We start from the raw sequence: 5795 nt of genomic DNA on the forward strand, positions 1-5795 counted from the left end.
GGGCCCCCTGCATTGGGAGTGTGGAGTCTTACCCACTGGACCACCAGGGAAGTCCTGAAAGCACTCTTTAAAAAATAAAAATTGACTGTGTTAAGAATCTTACTGGGGAAGGACACAGGGTCAGCCACCCCTTGTTCCCAAAGGGAAAAAGAATCCAGTGGCCACTGTGGCTAGACCTTGATAAAACAGTCATCGCAGGGCACACTGACTGAGCACTTGACCTTTGCATTAACCCCAGAAGGAGTGATATCACCACCTACAATCCCTGAGTCACAGCGTGCCAAGCAAGACACAGAGAGAGGGAGGGAATTGGCCAAGTCTCATGGGAGCAAGCGGCACAGCTGGGACTTCAGCCCACCGTCTGGCCTCGGAGCTTACGCCCATCTGCACCCCACTCTCAGGTGCCCCAGGAAGGGAAGTGGGCCGGCCCGGCTCCACTCCCCGCCCGGGGTTGCATCCAGGCAAAGGGTGCCGGCACATCCCACCTCCTGCTTTGTAGGATCTCCTGTGATAAGGCCCCTCACTGTGGGAGGACACAGGGAGCCCCGGTCCTGCCTGAAGAACAGTGGTTTCTACTGGGGGTGGTTGTTGTCTCCAGCGGGACGCTTGGCAATGTCTGGGGACGTTTTGGATTGATGAAACTGGTTGGAGGGTGCAACTGGCATCCCGTGGGTAGAATTCAAGGATGCTGCTAAAAATCCTATGGTGCACAAGACGGTCCCCCCCGTAGTGAATTACCCGGCCCATGACGTCAGCAGTGCAGAGGTGAAGACACCATGACTTAGAGAAAAAACGTCTATCCAATGAAACGTCCTGGAGAAAGTCAGAGCTCCCTGCACTAGCCCCGGGCACACCCATGGACCCCTGGGTGAGATGCCGGGCTGATGAGCCCCAGGGGAGAACGTTCTTTTGCTTTACTAGAATTTGGGCCTTTGGCTCCTGCTGGCAGGGGTTGGGCCACCTCTGGGGCCTCAAACCCTTCGCTGTAGTACAGAGGGTGCCACTGTGCCGGATGGCATTTGAGGAATGGGCGTGGGAGAGGCGGGGAGGGCCCCTCGGACATCGCGGGGCAAAGGGCAGCGTGAGCTCTGCGAATGCGATGCCCATCGCTGCCCATCCTCACCGACGACCGTCCCCTCCTCGTTCACCAGCCTCCTCTGGAGCCTGTTGCCTAGGCTTTCCCAGCAAGGAACAAAACAAAACCATAATGCATCACTGGAGACGCAGACGCTGCTGGAAAGACCCAGCACGTGGGCGTGGAATGTGGAACGTGGATGACAGGGCCTGGATGTGGGGACACGTCCAAGCAGGGTCGGAAAGTGGCTGAAGCAGTGGCCGGACCCAAGCCTCCACAGCACAGTTAAGCCCCGCCCCCCCGTCCACGCACACCCAGGGGAGAGTGTGCTGCTCCCCTCGGACCTGTTCCACTCGGCTGCCGTCACTGGCTACGATGCCGCTTACCGATGACTCTTCCGTTGCAGCTGCGACAGCCCCGTGCGCTGCAGGGGAATCACTGTCCCACGTTCCCTTCTGTGTGGCAACCAGATACCGTGGGCCCCAGGGCAGGACTCTGAAGAAGGAACCCCCTTTGCCCTTCATTAGAAACAAAAGAAAGTGCTCCCTGGGGTCCAGAGGCCCCTGGGATGCCACTGCCCCCCGGGGGAGGCGAAGGCGGCTGCTGGTAACCCAGCAGGGTCAGGTCAGCACCCCCTTTCGGCTCTTCTCTGTCTCCCAGAACCAGAGGCCCAGCACCGGCGTGCTGAGGGCCTGGTGGTTATACCCTCAGGATAGGAATGAGAATGGCGGACAGGAGCAGGGCTGTGTGGGGCTCAGAGGCAGGCACGACGTCTGGGCTTTGGAGCCTGCCTCCAGCTGAGGCGCTTGCTGTCTGGGTGACGCCGACTTTGCTCTGCATCGCGCCCGGTCCCGGCCACAGGGCAGCAAAAGCAAAGAAGCCAGATACAGACCCTGCTCTCCCGGAGCTGGTACAGCAGTGGGAGAAATGGAGCCCTGACAAATACACAGATAAATGTAGAATGACAGCTGTGCAAAGTGACAGGGCCCTATGAGAGGGATAATAGGAGGAACTAACCTAGATTCCGGGGGGTGGGGGGGAAAGGCACTGTCAGCAAGGCCTCCGTGAGAAAGTGACAGTGAAGCCGAGACCCAGGACGAGCGTGAGGCGGCCAGGCAGTGTGTGCGCAGGTGTGGGTGCATCCGTGTGCCCGTAGACACACACGCGTGATGGTGGAGGTGTACGATGGAGGGGGCAGTCGGGCCGAGGAGAGAAGTTGCTGGAGCTGCTGTCTGGCCAGCAGGCAGAAGTCGCTGTTGCGGAAGTGCGGTGAGCAAGGGCTGAAGAGACGGGGAGAGAGCCTGGAGGACGCGCGGGCGGCCAGGACCCTGACGGTCCCGGGAAGGATTTTGACCTTTCTCCTAGTATCTGAGAAGCGGGGGAGTGGTGTGATCAGATTTGGTTTTTTTTGTTTTTGTTTTTTTTGCGGTATGCGGGCCTCTCACTGCTGTGGCCTCTCCCGTTGCGGAGCACAGGCTCTGGACGCGCAGGCTCAGCGGCCATGGCTCACGGGCCCAGCCGCTCCGCGGCATGTGGGATCCTCCCGGACCGGGGCACGAACCCGTATCCCCTGCATCGGCAGGCGGACTCTCAACCACTGCGCCACCAGGGAAGCCCCAGATTTGTATTTTTACAAAATCACTGGGCTGCTCACGGATGATGCCGGGAGGGAGGTGGCCTGGACCCTGGTTGGAGGATATCAAGGTGTCCGGTGAGAGCAGGTCGCGCCTTGGAGCGAGGCGACGGCTATAGACTTATTTACCTCTCTGTATCTCTGTTGCCTACCTGGTTATCTGGGGGAGTCAATGAAATAACACGTCCACATAACACCACAGCTGGGTTCAACGTGAACGCTCCATTAGTGTCTATCACCTCTCCCATTTAGAAGACTCTGGTGGCAGCCTTCGCCATGGGCAACAAGTTCTAGGTTAATAAGAGAACCTACTAGGATGACGTGTGGAAATGGTTTGTCGGAATCCCTTCAGCAGCTGAACCCCAAACCTGGAAGGGGATGCTGGGGCTTCTTCCTAAGAGACAAATCCTCAATGGGTGCTTCCTTTCCCAATGACTCTCCTTCATGTCCCCTCCCAAGCTATAAGTACCCTCGTCCAGCTCACAGGCAGGGGGGACTTTGATCCCTTGGGCCCTCGAGGGTGACAGGGCTTTAGAAAGTGCTCAGGGCTCATTGAAACCAGCGGGTTCCAACGGGGGTGGGTTTGGAGGACAGTGGAGAACGTCACATACCTCTGATTGAAAATACCGTCGTGCGAATTCCCTGGCGGCCCAGTGGTTAGGACTCCCCTCTTTCACTGCCAAGGGCATGGGTTTGATCCCCGGTCGGGGAACTGAGATCTGCAAGCTAAAAAATGAAAAAAGAAAGAAAGAAAGAAAGAAAATACCGTTGCTCCGTGCAAATAATAGTCATTGCCAGCGTCAGTACTCAGGAGGGCGGCGACGGCCTTTTATGCGGTGAGGGAGCTTCTGCCCCCTGGAAACTTCAGGTGAAGGACTCAAGACCTCAATGAGCTCAGAAAAGCCAGAAAAGGGGGAGGGGCCACGTGAGATGAGTTTTGAAGGCGGAGTTAGCCAGAAAAATACATGGAAGAGGGACAGCCAGGACAGAAAGGCAGGAACAAAGCCCAGGGGTGACTGAAGAGCGCGGCACATCCAGGATACTCCCCGTGGTCGAGCACGGCCAGAGCAGGGGCAGGAGGAGGGGACAGGCCAGAGACGGTGCGGGCAAGGCCGGGACTCCAGGCTAACAGGCCGAGTCCGTGTGGAAGGCAATAGGGAGCCATGGCGGGATCTCAGGTGAGCTGATGACACTGATCTGTCTCTTAGAACAATGATGGTGGGAGTGGATGGGAAGAGAGCAAAGCTGGAGGTAGAGCAGGCAGGTTGCTGCGGCCACCCAGATGGGACACTCTGAGGTCCCAGCCTGCGGGCAGTGGCAGTGGGGATGCAGAGGAGGGGCAGAAGCAGCAGGACTGGATGAGCGATCAGACCCCAGGGTGTATGGATTCCAGTACGGGGAGGGCATGTACTACACGCTCACCCAGTGCCCGGGCCCCTGCCCTGAGGGAGCCTCCTTTGATGACTCTTTGAGGGCATGGAAAGGAGATTTGTGGAGAAGGAGAGGAGGGCTCTAATACGGAGGACAAACAATGCAAGCCTGGAGGGTGTTTTCTTTCCTTCCTTCCTTCCTTTCTTAACAAATTTTGGATTTTCTTTCTCTTTTTTTGCCTCACCGCAAGGCTTGCGGGATCTTAGTTCCCTGACCAGGGATCCAACCAGGCCCTCGGCAATGAAAGCACAGAGTCCTAACCACTGGACCTCCAGGGAATTCCCTGGAGGGTGTTTTCAATCCAAATGACACATCTTCAAACTTACCTGCTTCTCCATGCAGCTCGCGCATTTGCAAACTGGCCAGCCTCCGTGCGCAGAGCAGCCTGGGCCAGAGAACGGGACAAAACCTTGGGAGCCCATGCTGGAGTGTTGGGTTTCCACCGAGCTTTACTGGGTTTACTTATTTATCAAATCCAAAGCCACCAGCGGCTTTCTGCCACTGTTTATTAATAACTATACCTAACACGAGCTCCTTGGGGTCAGCCGGGGAAGCCAGTCCTAGGACACAGGCTGGCATCATGTTCTGGACGTGTACCAGGCCGTCTGAGATGGCCGCAGGGGATAAGCGGCTCTTCCTGTACCCAGCTCCTTAAAAGGGAAGTGAACCCCACTGGACTCCCCTTGCCCAGTCTTTGCAGGGGGGCTGCCTGGCTCAGCTTCAGGGGGTGCAGGAGGAGACAAGAAAGATGACGGCTTCTTCCATCAGAAGCAGGTGGAGCTCCACCATCACCCAGGAAACTAAGGCCCAGAGAGTATAGGAAACACTGACTCCACGTGGTTCCGCAAGTTGGATTCAGAGCCGGGACCAGAATCCTGTTTTCCTGGGGCCCCTGAGGCCAGGAATCTTTCCACTGTGCTCCCTGAGTGTGTAATTGCTGTTGTTCTCACCAAGAATGGAGACCGCAGCGTCTGACCCATACTTTCTTGAACGCTGTCGTGGCTGTTACAGCAGGCAGGGAGCCGGAAGGCACACTGACCCAACCATCTTGACCTAGATTCCGGGTTTACGGATCAGGTCTGGTTTGCTAGCGAGGTACATTGAGAGGCGGGCTCTTCTGTGACACAACCCAAGTGACATAGATGCTCCCCTGCACACTCGGGTGGGCAGCCGGGGCAAAGGGCCAACTCTTTGCCCGCTCTGTCATTGGACACGCGGTGGAGACACCACGCCAGCGACACGAGACCACAGCCACGATGCACGCAGCGCCCATGGAAACACAAGGCTGCCAGCCGCCGCCCTGGAGACGCTGAGTCAGACAGACAGACAGACAGACGGGCCGGCAGAGGATGCTCGCGGCCCCAGCGGGAGGCAGCGTGTCTGTCTCTCGAGCCACGCGGCCGGACGGGCGCCCTCTGGAGGGCCGTGGAAGAGGAGCCCAGGCCACGAGCCCCGGGGCGCGGGGAGGGGGCGCCGAGAGCTACCAAACGGACGGACGCAGGGCCGCGCCGAAGGCCGGAGGGTCGCACAGGCGGACACCCGCCGGGAAAGCGGAGCAGCCTAGGGCGCCTCCCCGGCGGAGGCGGCCACCCCTCGGCAGCAGCGCGGAGGGGCGGGGGTGCGGGAGGCGGGAGGCGCCGTCGGGGCCCTCCCCCG

The sequence above is a fragment of the Aethalodelphis obliquidens genome, unplaced genomic scaffold, assembly GCF_003676395.1.
Source record: "Aethalodelphis obliquidens isolate GAN/ISIS:26980383/991018 unplaced genomic scaffold, ASM367639v1 scaffold44, whole genome shotgun sequence".
NCBI lineage: Eukaryota > Metazoa > Chordata > Mammalia > Artiodactyla > Delphinidae > Aethalodelphis > Aethalodelphis obliquidens.